Source organism: Danio rerio, chromosome 15 (assembly GCF_049306965.1).
Source record: "Danio rerio strain Tuebingen ecotype United States chromosome 15, GRCz12tu, whole genome shotgun sequence".
In the NCBI taxonomy this organism is placed as follows: Eukaryota; Metazoa; Chordata; class Actinopteri; order Cypriniformes; family Danionidae; genus Danio; species Danio rerio.
In genome coordinates, this window is record NC_133190.1 from 5074427 (window position 1) to 5089462 (window position 15036).

Genomic DNA, 15036 nt, shown 5'->3' on the forward strand with positions numbered 1-15036 from the left:
TTAATCAATTGATGTGAATGAAAACAACTCAAACTTGCTAATTCTGAAGTTTTCTTTTTCTTCTAAATAACAGTTTTTAGCTAAACAAAATTATTAAAGCTGTAGGTTCAATTGGGCTGAGGACAAGGACAGTGACAGGGTTTGTACATTTGTAAAGAGTTTTTAATAAAGAACAATAATCTGAGAATCAAATGAGTGACATATCCCTTTACAGAACTCACAAAAAAATCAACCGTCAGTTAATTTTCGACATTTTCTGGCATGAAATACTTTTTATTCACTGTATTTATGTTTTTATTTCAGGCACAGATAGTGTATATTCCTGGTAGAATGTCATATTGTATATATATATATATATATATATATATATATATATATATATATATATATATATATTAATATAAATAATAAATAATATTTATATAAATTATTTATTTATTTATTTATTTATTTGAGCGCATGGAAAGTCCAGGCTGCAACAGTTCTTTAAGCACACAACAATAATTCATTCCTCCAAATCCCCCTAGTAAGGTAAAAATCGGTTTACTTTAGAATGGAATTGCACATGGGATACGCTTTTTTTTTGGCTTAAAATAAGAGAATGCAATTCAATTATGGACACCTACCCCAGAAAATACTATTGCTTACAATAACCCGCAGGCAACATGGTTACAGTTGACTAGATGGTCTCAAGATGGCTGTCAGCACATAATGACTGCCGTGAGCGATGAAAATAAATAATAACAATAAAAATTAAAAAAAGAAACATTTCCCATAAATCCCCCCAAAAATATTCTCGTAATTGCTTGTAACCTGAAGGGGTCTATTACATTTTCACAAATCTATTGCTCATAGCTTATTTTATCTTGCTTATTAAGCGTCCACAGAGAGTCATTTTTCCTTCATTTGAAGGACCCCAGCTGACAAATTCACTTAAGATTGATTTTTCCTATTTTATTTGATCGTGTCTTCACTGAGGATTTGAAGACATCCATTAAAGAATGTCCTGCAATAAATTATCATGATTATAACACATCTGATAGTTAATTAACCCTTTATGTTTAAACTGTGTATTTTAGGTAGTCAGGAGTTAAGATGAGCGATATGAGAGGCATTTTATATCAAATTTAATTTAATCTCAAAAAATAAATACTTCTAATGGCTTTTGCTATAGCATACCATTCAAGGTTGAAGAGATGAAGATCTGTTTGCAGTGTTTACTTTACTAAATAATTACAAAGCAGGTAATCCAAAAAAGTAAATGTTGATGCAAGAGGGAACCTAGCAGTTTATAAAACATACAGAAAGACAATAGCCACTTTCACACAGTGATACCAGTAAATATCAGGAAAATTTTCGGAACTACTTTACCGGTAGATTATAAAATGCGCTTATCACACAGACGAGGAGTTTACGGATTTTTTCCCGGAAAAGAGCATTCACACATCCATTCCAAAATACTGGTAAATTCTGACATCATTCACCAGAGATGACCTCTAAACGGCTGTGCTTGTGTTTGTAAACATTTGATTACATTACAAACTATGTGGATGGATGAGTATTGTGAACAACTTCGATGAAAACAAATAGAGGAAAACTTTCGCATGTCGAGATATACAAAATATATGTGTGCTGGCGCTCACCGGCTGCTTAACGTGCACACGCCTTAGAGCTTGAAGGTAAACAAACATGATATTTTTCCACATTTGGCATTAAGAAGGAACATGGAAATGTTATCTGACTAACATCTAGCAGGTAAATGTGTCTGGAAATATATTCACAGGCTTTTATTCTCACAAACTGTGCGGACGTGAATATATCTGAGTGTTCTGATTGGCTAAAGTAAATGTCTTACGTCAGCTTGTTCTAGACTTGTTCTCTTTCTGGCAATCTTCCTTCTGCGTTCACACAGCGCAGCATTCCGGCAAATTACCAGTAATGTTACAACTTCTCTTTCCGGAAAATTGCAGGGAACGAATTTACCGGTATTTTCAAAATGAATTTGTTCACACATACAGACCTTTTTGGAAAATTGCCGGTAATTTTCCAAAAGGTCTGTATGTGTGAAAGGGGCTAATTACACGCTTTGAAATTATAAACAAGGACATACAAACAGTAGATAATAGGAAACTAAACCAGGCACAGGTGAACATAATCATTGAACATTTTCGTGTCGTTTTTTTTTTTAATAAGTAGTCATTTGACAGCAGCTAATTCTTATGATTATTCTAGTATTATTCTAGGTTTAAGCTGTAGAACGAAACAATACAAAAATAGTTTCATACCAGCAGCCGTTAGACATTTAAATAAGGCATAGACTAAAGCAGAGGTGTTTCGGTGACTTGTATATTTTAAATCGTTTTAAACATTTATTTTGGGTGGGTGGGGGGGCACTTGAAATGATTATTCATTTATTCTTTATAAGTGTTGTTTATTTTTTATGTCTTAATGTTCACTTTTTGTTGTTACTATGCGAGTTCCTTTCTCCTGTTATGAGATGAGGACTCTTGACTGCAAACCAAATCTACCTTCGGGTATAAATAAAGTATCCAAACCCCTCATTAGCACTTCCTTTATAACCCCTGCGATTCCAGTCAGTCAGTGGCTGGAATTAAATTCTGACGGTTCACCTTACCTTTGCCCTGACTCGCCTTCTTCAGTGGATGTTCCCCTTCTTATATGAAGGTTTAACCGATGGATGCTTCTTTCAATCCTGGCTTGCATGGTTCAGGATCGGTAGAGCTACACATCGATGGATTTGCTCTTCAGTGCTTGGATTATCAGTAATGACTTTAAACCACACTGAACTGACCTAAACTAAACTGAACTTAAACACTAAAAACTGAACTACCCTGATCCAGTTACTATGACCATTTATGTGAAGCTAATTTAACACAGTATACATTGTAAAAGTGCTATACAAATAAAGCTGAATTAAATTGAAAATTGAATTGAATAAACAAGACTATCTTTAAGGGAAGTTACTTTATGTCAACTTGAAGCTATTTGTTTACATCGTAAACTACTATACATCTGCTCCACTGCTAAGACTCTCACTTACCTGCTTCTCCCGTTTATATATGCATTACTTGTTTGAATAAATTAATGAAAAGAGATAACCCTCATTGTGTGACTGTGAGAGGTTTGTTGTGTAAACAATTAAAAATATATATTGCTTTATTATATTGACCTAAAAATGGTTTAAGAAAATTAAGAACTGCTTTTATTCTAGCCGAAATGAAGACTTTTTCCAGAAGAATAAGCATTATAGGAAAAACTGTGGAAACATTCCTTGCTCTCTTGAACATAGTTTGGGATATATTAGAAAAAAACTCACAGGAGGGCTAATAATAACAACTGTACATATCGGTGTTGAAAAACTCAACATAGCTCATACTAACCACATGTTCCTCTCGCAGATACATCTACGACTGCCATTAATAATCAGAACGTACATGTGTGGGAGGGGAAATTCATGCTGGCCTTGACCTCCCGATGCTCATCTGTTAGTTTGACCTCAGCATCCACCGTTAAATGCAAAGATGTAGGAGTTAGCGTTAGCCTGTAGCGGCTAACGATTCCCCCATACGCTTTAAAGCTTACCTCTCGTGTAGGCCCCCAGACACGACCGTGATCTCTCGTAGATGTGAGACATCTGAGAACGAGCTAGTGAGTGTGGGTGGACGTCCAAAAGAGTGTGTGGGCAACACTCACCATAAATTACATATGCAGTCGAGCACCGCAAGGCAAATGTGTCATCAGAACGGAAAATGTCACCTTTGAGGATCTGCATGCTTGTCGATAAATGAGTTAGCTTTATTGTACAGTCCTGTCAAGTTTCAAAGGCTGAACAAATGCAAGTCAAGCTTGAGTTTCAGTGCAGTCCTTGCTAAGTGAAATATTAAAATAGTGAGTCAAAATTATGTAAGTTTTTTTTCCCTTAAAACAGGCACCCAATGGGGTAAGCAAAACAACTGTTTTCGCTTTGAGATCACATAGTTTTGCTTAACCCATATTGACAGATTAATTTGCTTGATTTTTGCAAACGGGACAATGTTTTTTTTTTTTTTTTTGCTTGTCTAGAAAAGGCTTCTTGGTTTAAGAATATTTGAATATATCCTACTCCAAGTAGGAAAAAAATTTATATACACCAACCGGCCACTTTATTAGGTACACCTCTCCAACTGTTAACGGAAATTTCTAATCAGCCAATTACATGGCAGCAACGCAATGCATTTAGGCATGTAGACATGGTCAAGACGATCTACTGCAGTTCAAACCGAGCATCAGAATGGGGAAGAAAAGTGATTTAAGTGACTTTGAACATGGCATGGTTGTTGTTGCCAGACAGGCTGGTCTGAGTATTTCAGAAACTGCTGACTACTGGGATTTTCATGCACAAGCATCTCTAGGGTTTACAGAGAATGGTCCCAAAAGAGAAAATATCCAGTGAGTGGCAGTTCTGTGGTCGCAACTGCCTTGTTGATGCCAAAGGTCAGATGAGAATGGCCAGACTGGTTCCAGCTGATTGAAAGGCAAAAGTAACTCAAATAACCACTCGTTTCAACTGAGGTCTGCAGAAGAGCATTTCTGAACACACAACATGTCGAACCTTGAGGTGGATGGGCTACAGCAGCAGAAGAACAGGAAACTGAGGCTACAATTTGCACAGGCTACTATGACATCAAACGAACCCGGGTGCGGTCCAAAAGTGCTAGTGTGAAAGCACCCTAAAAGTTGTTACAGGTTGTGGCTCACAATCCGCAGCTTCAGCTTGTTGGAGCTGCTCCTTTGAGGAGTTTTTAGCCAAATCCATCACTTAACTGAGTGATTTTGGAAGCTCTTGTAATGGCCTGCCTACGGTGCAATATGGATAGCCCTCAAATAAACAAAGTTTGCAAAGACGATTTCCATCAGTAGTATTTTATTGTCTAGGAAATGAGCATACGGTGCTTTACAAACAGAATGCCACACACGGTGTTAACATTAATTAAATAAATGAAAATAAACGGAGCAACAGTACATTACCCTCACATATTTGCAGGGGCCCTTGTCTAATGCAACCAAAGCAACAACACAAAAAAGGGTGCATGCTCTTAAGCCTGATTGATACTTCTGCGTCAAGTGACCGGCGTAACCCACGGCGCAGGCAACGCGCGTGGCTGTGCATTTATACTTCTGCGCGCTGTCTCTGTCGGTCTGCATTAACACTTCCGAAACGCTAGTTGGCAGTGAGGTGTTAATGTTCCTCTGTGTCGAGTTTCTTCTCTGCTTTTTTTGCTTTTCCTTAACACTTCCGGGATGTACAAGTGGCTCAAACTCGCTCATTTTGAGGCAGGAACTGGCGGACGTGCAACAACTTTAACTATGAGGTAAACACAAAACAAAACTTTCCATCCTGAGCTCCTTCACGGGACTCCACACTTGTAAACAATCGCTCGCGCCATTCGCGAGGCTCTTGGTCCCGCCCAGACTCGTCAGCGCTACCAAGCCGACCAATCACAGAGCTTACGCTACCCGTCGTTGCGACGTGTAGTTAAATTTTTTGAGAGGTGCACGTCAGTAACGGCGATGGCCACGGCGAAGGGCTATGCGTCAGCGCCGTAGCATACGCCGACGTTTGACGCAGAAGTATAAATCAGCCTTTAAAGGGGTCATACACCTTTTTACATGTTACACTCTCCTTTGTCAAATGCTAGCTGTATATTTTTTATCATTTTCTGGAACATACTTAAAATTAAACTGCAAGCACATATCTCTCTGTGTCGTGTCCTTTGGAAGCGCAATTATAAAAACAAAACAAGCTCTGTGGAAATAGCAGCGTTTAGACGCCACTTTAGCTTTCTCTGCTATAACAGTACAGCACCTCTGTTGCTGCACAGGATATATGCGCGAGGTAAATGCGCGTAACCGGAAACCATTGTGATCTCACTAGCCCAGATGTATTTTTTTGTCCCCAAACTTTATATGCTGTAAGCTTTGCTAAGCTAACTCTTTAAAAGCCAATGTCTACCTTCCCTGCTGAAAAAAAACAGCTTAAACCAGCCTTGGCTGGTTAGCTGGTTTTAGCTGGTTGACCAGCCTGGTTTTAGAGGGGTTTTGGCCATTTCCAGGCTGTTTACAGCCATATCAAGCCTGGTCTTAGCTGGTCAGGCTGGGAGATGACCAGCTAAAACCAGCTTGACCAGCTTAGCCAGGCTGGGAGCCCAGCCAAAACCAGTTATGTCCAGCTTAAACCAGGCTGGTCAAGCTGGTTTTAGCTCGATTTAGCTGGTCATTTTCCAGACCAGCCTGGAAATGGCCAAAACCCCTCTAAAACCAGGCTGGTCAACCAGCTAAAACCAGCCTAGGCTGGTTTAAGCTAGATTTTTCAGCAGGGTTTACAGATGTTGTTTATGTTCACACAGCTACATTACACATCAACTAAAGTTTAAAATATGATATGGTAGTGACCACCCCTAATTTTTTATGTTCAATACACTTCAATTTGTAAAACAATCACGTTAACTTAATCGATTTGTGTTGCATGAATGAATTGTATGTAAACCAGCATTTTTACAGTGTTTGCTTATATTTGTGGAGCCTGTTCAGCAGCTTTAGAGTTTCTTACACTTATTACTCTTAAAGAAGTAAACGTGTAAATGCATGATGTGCTTTTTTATTATACACTCTATACAGTGTAGAGTCAACATGGGATGACTTCCTAAAATAACTCTGCTTACATAATGTGAGAAACTTCTGACTGAAACAGAATATTTAATGAGTAAAAAAAAATGTTTTGCTTTCATCTACTGGGAATTGACGGGCCAACAAACCACCGTTTGACCTTATTTCAGAGAACAGATTTTCTTGTAGTACCTATTTTCACTCCTGCTCAAACTGTGAAGAAAAGCTCAATATAATGGTTCAGTTTGCAGGCACATGATAGGCCTCTTCAGAAGGTGAATTATTATAGGAGCCGAGAAGAATATACTATTGATTTCCCTGTTTCATCGTGATTCACTCAAGTGCACAATATTGGCATTGCTGCCTGGGGAAGAAAATAGATTTGATTATCGAAAGTTCTCTTGAAGACATTAGTGAAAAACTGCAAGCATCCAAATGGATCAAATATACTGTAGATGACAATGTATCCAAATGGTATATAACCAAACTTAGCCTGTGTTGAAATTTAGTAATATACCAGGAAATTATAGTCAAATCAGTTTTATTTGTATACCATTTACACGGAACATATATTTTATACCTATTGTAGAACTATTATGCCCATTTTTACAAGATGTAAAAATAAGTTTCTATTGTCTCTAGAGCAATGGTCTCAAACTCAATTCCTAGAGGGCTGCCGCTCTGTATAGTTTAGGTCCAACCATCTCCAACTCACATCTAATAGTTTCTACCCTGCTGAAAAATCCAGCTTAAACCAGCCTAGGCTGGTTGGCTGGTTTTAGCTGGTCGACCAGGCTGGTTTTAGAGGGGTTTTATCCATTTCCAGGCTGGTTTCCAGCCATGTCCAGCCTGGTCTAAGCTGGTCAGGCTGGAAAATGACCAGCCAAATCTAGCTAAAACTAGCTTGACCAGCCTGGTTTAAGCTGGTCAAGCTGGTTTTAGCTGGACATCTCCCAGCCTGACCAGCTAAGACCATTCAGCTCTTCTGATAGCTGTTAGCCAAAGACGTCTGCAGTTGGCATTGAAAGCAGTGTGGTGTATGGTAAAATTCAAGTTTTCTTTTAAGTTTTTATATTTTGGCATCCTATCGCACAACACGACATGTTTGCTATAGCAACTGGTCTTTTTTTGCAACAGGTATGCGCAGTTAAACCCTTGAGACATCATGTGTGACGTAGGTTGGTAATTCCCCTGTGCTTTTCTGTCTGTCCTTCACTATCCTATCTCAAAAGGTGAAAACCCCTAAGAAAAAACTATATGTTATGCAACTTTGGCACAAGCTACATTGTAAAAAGTCCTATTAAAATAAAGATCAGTTGAAGTAAATTTAATATTAAACATAAGTGAAGTAGAGTAAAAGCACATTACACTTGTCCTGCCTCACTAAGGTCGGGTAACAGACCTAGTTAAAAAACCTAGAGGTTGATTAGTCATACACTTTCAGGTGGGCTAGAAAAAAATAGGTTTAACAAGGGCAACAAATGATCATTTTCTAAAACCAAAAAATTAAATTTCTGTTATTTGCGATTCTCTTCAAATATTACATAGACTATATATTACTACAGCAACACAAATAAATACATTTTTTACAAGGAGCACAATTGTGACAAGTGCTATTTTCCAACATGGCCTGCAGGCAACTTACATGGTCCCCTCCGTGGGTGTCCTGGTGCCTGTGGCCACTGTGTTGGTTTATCTGCTGTAGACATTTATTTTGCCAATCAAACCCAATCAAGCCTGCAGCAAGTGCAGTCCGCCTCCCTGAAAAGTGTCGATCCAGCCATAACCAATTTAATCCATCTGCAACTTTCTAGTAATCTTTGAAGACACTTTGATTAGCTCGTTTTTTATCTGGTACTCTTATAAAAGGATGAGTAGTCAGCAACAGGGCTGAAGGTTATAAAAGTGAAAAACAAGATTTACTCGACAACATTTTTTAAAAAGTCATGAAATATCGAGTTTCGTTGTTTGTTTTTTTTTTTTAGATTGGACATTGTGTCCTTTGCTACTGATGAAAGTCTTGTTGCAGGTAAGCATATGTAGATTACACTGTACTGAGACATTCCGCGAGAGAAATGCATTCTGCAAATTGCTTTCTGTGTCATCCATTTTTGGTCGTGTTGATGAGCACTACTACGAGTTGCTAAATGAACAGACTGCTTACATTTTTTTTAAAATGTAGAATCAGTTGCCTTAATGGTTAAATCCCCTTTTTACTGTTTACTGCAAATGAAGAATTGACATTACAATTCAAAATAATCACTTAGGTCAACTATAAAACATTTAGAACCTGAGTGTGACAAGAGCAGGAAAGGGCAGGGATTAAACAAGATGATCAGACATATTAAAAAGCGAGCGATTGGTCTACATTTTAAATTTCTGTCCAGAAAGGTCATGTTTTAATTTAAGATTGGTGTCTTGCAGTCACATGATGCGATTTCGCAAGTCAGAGTTCACCAAGCTTGAACTTTCCAACACCGCGAACTGTGTAACTTGTCACACGAGCTTGCGTTCCCGGTCTGATGCATTTGCATGCGTATGAATGGATGTCTATGGGGAGAAAAGTGCAGTGTGACCATGATCTTCGCCTTGAGGAATCTCCCTCATTCACCCCTGCCAGGGCGGGAGTGGGACTCATTTTCAGCCCTGGAGTTTCAAGCCAGACCAGCCCACCTCAGTTCACGACTGATTCCAATTCAGTTTCTAATGACACTATCACATCTTTTTCAAGAAAACAACTGCTTTAGAAATTCAAATGTTCAACAGCCCTTACAGTATTATATGTCTTAACAATAAAAAATAAATAAATAAATAATAGTAATTTTCAGTTGAGATTAGAACACGGGTCAGCAGCGTTGAAACAAAACATGCTTACCACTGGTCCACAATGGCGCTATTACTATGGGAATAAAAAAAAAAAAAGTATTGACCTGTGACCCGTGTGTGAGGGCTTAATCTTTTTCTCCCCTTTTTAGATATCTGATCAAGCTATGTCAGATTTATTAATGTAGTGAATCATCTGATTTTCATTAAGCAGGTGTATTATTCATTAATATTAATTATTCGAATTCTCATATTCACTAGGGTGCCGCTGTTTGGGGTAGAATCATGATAGTTACATCATCATTAACGTTAGTTAACCTGCAGGCTGCATTTTGCTCACGGGGCTGTGAGAAAATAAATAAAAAGAGCAGATCTGCGGCAAAATAATGAATAAAAAGAGTGAAGCTATGGTCAATAATAGATGAAAAAAAAGTGTGACTGTTGAGAGTGCAAGCAGCTAGGGACACCAGTCCTCGCGGCCAAAAAACAGAACGGCCCACCGGGAATTCTCCCGGTACTCCCGATTAGCCAATCCGGGCCTAACCCCTGCTCCTCCCCCTCTTTCTTAGGGTGCCTTCACACTTAGACCTTTGTTTCGGAATCTGTCTTGTTTCCCCGGTTAGCATGGTTCGTTTGGCATATGTAAAACCAGCAATCGCACTCGGATCTGTGCCAAATCAATCAGTCCGAGATCGCCTGAATGAGGTGGCTCGATTGAAACGAACTCTGGAGCGAATCGATTGTAGTAAGAAAGCGATATGATCCGAGCCCGGCTATAATCACAGAGTTTCATGGATATGTAATAGGCATACGGCTAGGCCTATATGAAGAGAGAATTATGAGTAGGGCGGGAATTTTCGGCATGCACAGAGACTTCCGGATGCCCGCAAATGATTGATAATCCCGGAAATTGCGCGTATACCTCCCGGTCCTCAAATACGTCGCATACCCTTCTCAACCCTCCACACCGCATACCTCCTCGCTCCTCAGACACGTTGCTCGCACCCTGTCAAACACCACCAAACCGGCACCCCACCAGACAGCCGAGCAGGACTCTGCAAAATAAACCATGAAACTCTGACCAAAGTGAGGAGAGTTTACTCACACATGACTTGTTTTAGCTGTTTTGGTCCGTTTAAAAACTTTGCCGTGAACCGCACCAAGAACAAAGACCAACAATGTAACAATTTTAATCCCCGTTTCGGAACAAATGAATCGATTCACAGGTGTGAGAGCACCCTTAGATTAATCCAGAATAGGATGGCATGATGGCTCAGTGCTTAGCACTGTTGCCTCACATTAAGAAGGTCGCTGGTTTGAGTCCTGGCTGGGCCAGTTGGCGTTTGTGTGGAGTTTACATGTTCTCTCCATGCTTACGAGGGTTTCCCCTCCGGTTTCCTCCCACAGCACAAAGACATGCAGTGTAAGTGAATTGAATAAACCTGTGACACAGTATGTAGTATGAGTGTTTTAGTACTGGGCATTCACCGCATAAACACATGCTGGTTTAGTTGGTTCATTCCACCGTGGCATTCATTCCACCGTGGCAAAGACCTTATAATCAAGGAATAGGCCAAACGAACAAATTTAAGGGAGCTCTCAAGACCTACCTGAGCTCAGACTCCCCTCTCTCCCGAACGGCTTGAGGATCTTCAGAGCTTTGTATTACCTCAAAAGAAATGCATTTAGCAAATTGCTTTGTGTCATTTATTTTAGTGTCATCATGATAGTGATTACTATTACAAGTTCCTAAATATACAGACAGTAGTTTGTTTTTTAATGGTGAATCATTTGCCTTATTGGTTAAAACCCACTTTACTGTAAATAAAGATGATGTAAATGACTGTAAATGAAAAATGATATTACAATTCAAAGTATTTACTTTGTTAATCTAAAATACATTTTGGATAGGAGTGTAATTAGACTAACACCTGTTTATAATGTCAATTAATCAGAATACAGTTACTTATATTTTCCATTTTCAATATGTAACACTTTTACTGTACTTGTATCTAATTACTCCTCAGCCATGGTCAGCAATGATGCTCTGAGTTTAAGATGATTTTCTTGAGACCTACCTAAGCTCAGACTCCCCTCTCTCCCGATGAAATGGAGGGAGCCCCGGGCTCAAGGATTTTCTAAGCTCTCTCGCAGGACAGCATGCCACTCTTTATTATCAATCATCAGGTAAGTGTAACCTCTGGAAATGAATGTGTTTTCTTTCTGAACTGTAGCCTGGTTTGGAAAAGTAACATTGTCAAATAAAAACAAGTTGAAAAGTGTTAACATAGAGGAGGGTGAAGTAATTGAAAAAGTCAGGTCATTGAAATGTATCATAGACATGTTTTATCGAAAGTTTTATCAATCTGAATGAACTCTGATCACCCATTACAGAAAGGATTTCAATTGTTACTATCGGGATTTCGGTTTATAGTACCTGATAGAAGAACAAAACATTTAAGGTTTGTTTCAGTGGCTATTAATTTGATGAATTCTTGATCGATCTGACCCCTTTTTATTTTGAGTGTTTAAAGATTATGTAGTGTTACATGTTACATTTAATGTGGCAATTTGCTGCAAAACCTGGTTCTTCCAAGGAAGACAATAAATGGAAACAAACTTCAGCAGATTGTCCTGACCGTTCCTAAATGCCAAAATTCAGTCAGTTGATCAGATTTACCACATAAAGTTTGCAATCTTGTACAATTTTAGTATAGTAGTACTTATTAAGTAGGCGACGCAGTGGCGCAGTAGGTAGTCCTGTCGCCTCAAAGCAAGAAGGTCGCTGGTTCGAGCCTCGGCTAGGTCAGTTGGCGTTTGTGTGGAGTTTGCATGTTCTCCCAGCGTTCGCATGGGGTTTCTCCGGGTGCTCCAGTTTCCTCAAGTCCAAAGACTGTACTGCACTGCGGTACAGGTGAATTGGGTAGGTTAAATTGTCCATAGTGTATGAGTGTGAATGAGTGTGTGTGGATGTAATGTAATGTAATGTGTGTATTTATATAGCGCATTTTTTGTGTATGGCCATACACCCAAAGCGCTTCACAATCATTAGGGGGGTCTCTCCACACCACCACCAGTGTGCAGCATCCACTTGGATGATGCGACGGCTGCCACAGGACAACGGCGCCAGTGCGCTCACCACACGCCAGCTATTGGTGGAGTGGAGGAACAGTGATAGAGCCAATTTGGTGGAGAGGGGATGATTGGGAGGCCATGATCGTAAGGGCCGATAGAGGGACTTTGGCCAGGACACCGGGGTTACACCCCTGCTCTTTCACGAGAAGTGCCTTGGGATTTTTAATGACAACAGAGAGTCAGGACCTCGGTTTAACGTCTCATCCGAAAGACGGCGCCCACTGACAGTGTAGTGTCCCCTTCACTTATACTGGGGCATTAGGACTCACACAGACCACAGGTTGAGCGCCCCCTTCTGGCCTCACTAACACCACTTCCAACAGCAACCTAGTGTTCCCTAGTGGTCTCCCATCCAGGTACTGACCAGGCTCAGCCCTGCTTAGCTTCAGTGAGTAACCGGCCTTGGGCTGCAGGGTGACATGGCTGTGCCCGATGTGGCTGTGGATGTTTACCAGAGATGGGTTGCGGCTGGAAGGGCATCCGCTGCGTAAAAAACGTGTTGGATAAGTTGGCGGTTCATACTGCTGTGGGGACCCCAGATTACTAAAGGGACTAAGCCAAAAAGAAAATGAATGAATGAATACTTAAGTTATAATATTTACAAAGATGGCAACACGGTGGCTCAGTTGTTAGCACTGTCTCCTCACAGTAAGAAGGTTGCTAGTTCAAGTTGGCTGGGCCAGTTTTCATTTCTGGCTGGAGTTCGATTGAGTTTCCTCCAGGTGCTCTGGTCTCAGTCCAAAGACATGCAGTAAACTGAGTGATCAAAATTGGCTGTAGTGTATGAATGTAAGTGTATGGGTGTTTCCTTGTACTGGGTTGCAGTTGGAATGGCATCCACAGCGTAAAACAAATGCTGAAATAGTTGGTGGTTCATTCGACTGTGGCGACCCCTGATAAATAAGGGACTAACCTGAAGGAAAAAGAGAAAATCAGATTGATTGGCATAAATCTTGTCCTATATAGTAGAATCTGTACTCTGACGTGCAATTATGTGCCTGATAACCTTTCAATGAACCATCAGTTATGTCACTGGACTTAAACGTTCAATATTGCAGAGAGTCCAATTAATTAGAAGATTTCTTAATTAGGCTTAACTGACAGGCACAATAACCAGGCTCAATCCCTTGTAGCTGATGCATGACTAATGGATGTCAGCAGGCAGGACCACTGCGATAGCTGAGGCTCTCATCTGAGAAATCACAGCACACAATAACAATGATGGCTGCTCCCAGGGTGCTTAACTAGATGTCCTGTCAACAGGCAAGAAAATTCATATCCTAGCACTTTCCTGCTGATGGGCCGTTCGCTTGTCTGAGAGTGCGCTTGGGTAAACAGATGTATGAGCAAAATGCTCTGCTAAAATCACCATCGTCCACAAATTAGCCCAAAGTAAACATCTGCCATAAACACATAATGGTGACGGGATTAAATGTGGTAAAACATTGTTAATTTCTTACCAAACAGACTCACTAATTATAATTATATCCACTGATGGTGTAACTTATTTGCATTTGATGTTTAAATTAATATCCTTGCACCAATTTCAGTAAAACTATTATGCAAAATAAGTAACGGCCCAAACGCACCCAAAAATGGTACATGCTAAACTTGCATGGTCTTATATTTGCATATGGAGAAGCATGATGAGACAAAAGATTGCTGCTTTCCTGGAAAATTATTTTTAGAAATTTTATTCTGTCTTTGCTTTTGCCTAGAATGAATAGTTTATTTTTAGCCTGAACAAATTATGTTTCGTTAACGAAGAATCACACATGACATGTTAATCCTGGGTAACGCGTGGATAAATAGAAGCCTGGGATATCTGTAATCAAGCTTCACATTAGAGGTCTGCATTCCTGGGGCTGTACCATGGGAGCCATGGGACCAGACCAGAATTCTTGGAAATAAATTTCCGCAAAAACACTCGGTAGCAGTCGGTAAATCTGGTGTAATTTGAACGGGAGCGAGCGGTCTAACAATAAAGCACTCCCAATATATATATTCATTCATTTTCTTGTCGGCTTAGTCCCTTTATTAATCCGGGGTCGCCACAGCGGAATGAACCGCCAACTTATCCAGCAAGTTTTTACGCAGCGGATGCCCTTCCGGCCGCAACCCATCTCTGGGAAACATCCACACAGACATTCACACACACACTCATACACTACGGACAAATTAGCCTACCCAATTCACCTGTACCGCATGTCTTTGGACTGTGGGGGAAACCGGAGCACCCAGAGGAAACCAACGCGAAGGCAGAAACACCAACTGAGTCGAGGTTCGAACCAGCGACCTTCTTGCTGTGAGGCAGCAGCACTGCCTACTGCGCCACTGCCTTGCCCAATATATATATATATATATATATATATATATATATATATATATATATATTTATATATTTACACATAC

The 15036-nt window shown here is 40.0% G+C and overlaps 1 protein-coding gene and 1 long non-coding RNA gene across 2 annotated transcripts in view; one reads left to right on the top strand and one right to left on the bottom strand.

Moving 5' to 3' along the window:
* The window catches only part of brwd1 (bromodomain and WD repeat domain containing 1), a 1114832-nt gene that overhangs the window by 33099 nt on the left and 1066697 nt on the right, over nt 1-15036 (bottom strand). The window lies entirely within an intron of this gene.
* The window catches only part of LOC141378013 (uncharacterized), a 56260-nt gene that overhangs the window by 5249 nt on the left and 35975 nt on the right, over nt 1-15036 (top strand). Inside the window, exon 2 of the long non-coding RNA XR_012391277.1 lies at nt 11517-11676. This is a non-coding gene — a long non-coding RNA (uncharacterized lncRNA). The remainder of the gene's footprint in view (nt 1-11516; nt 11677-15036) is intronic.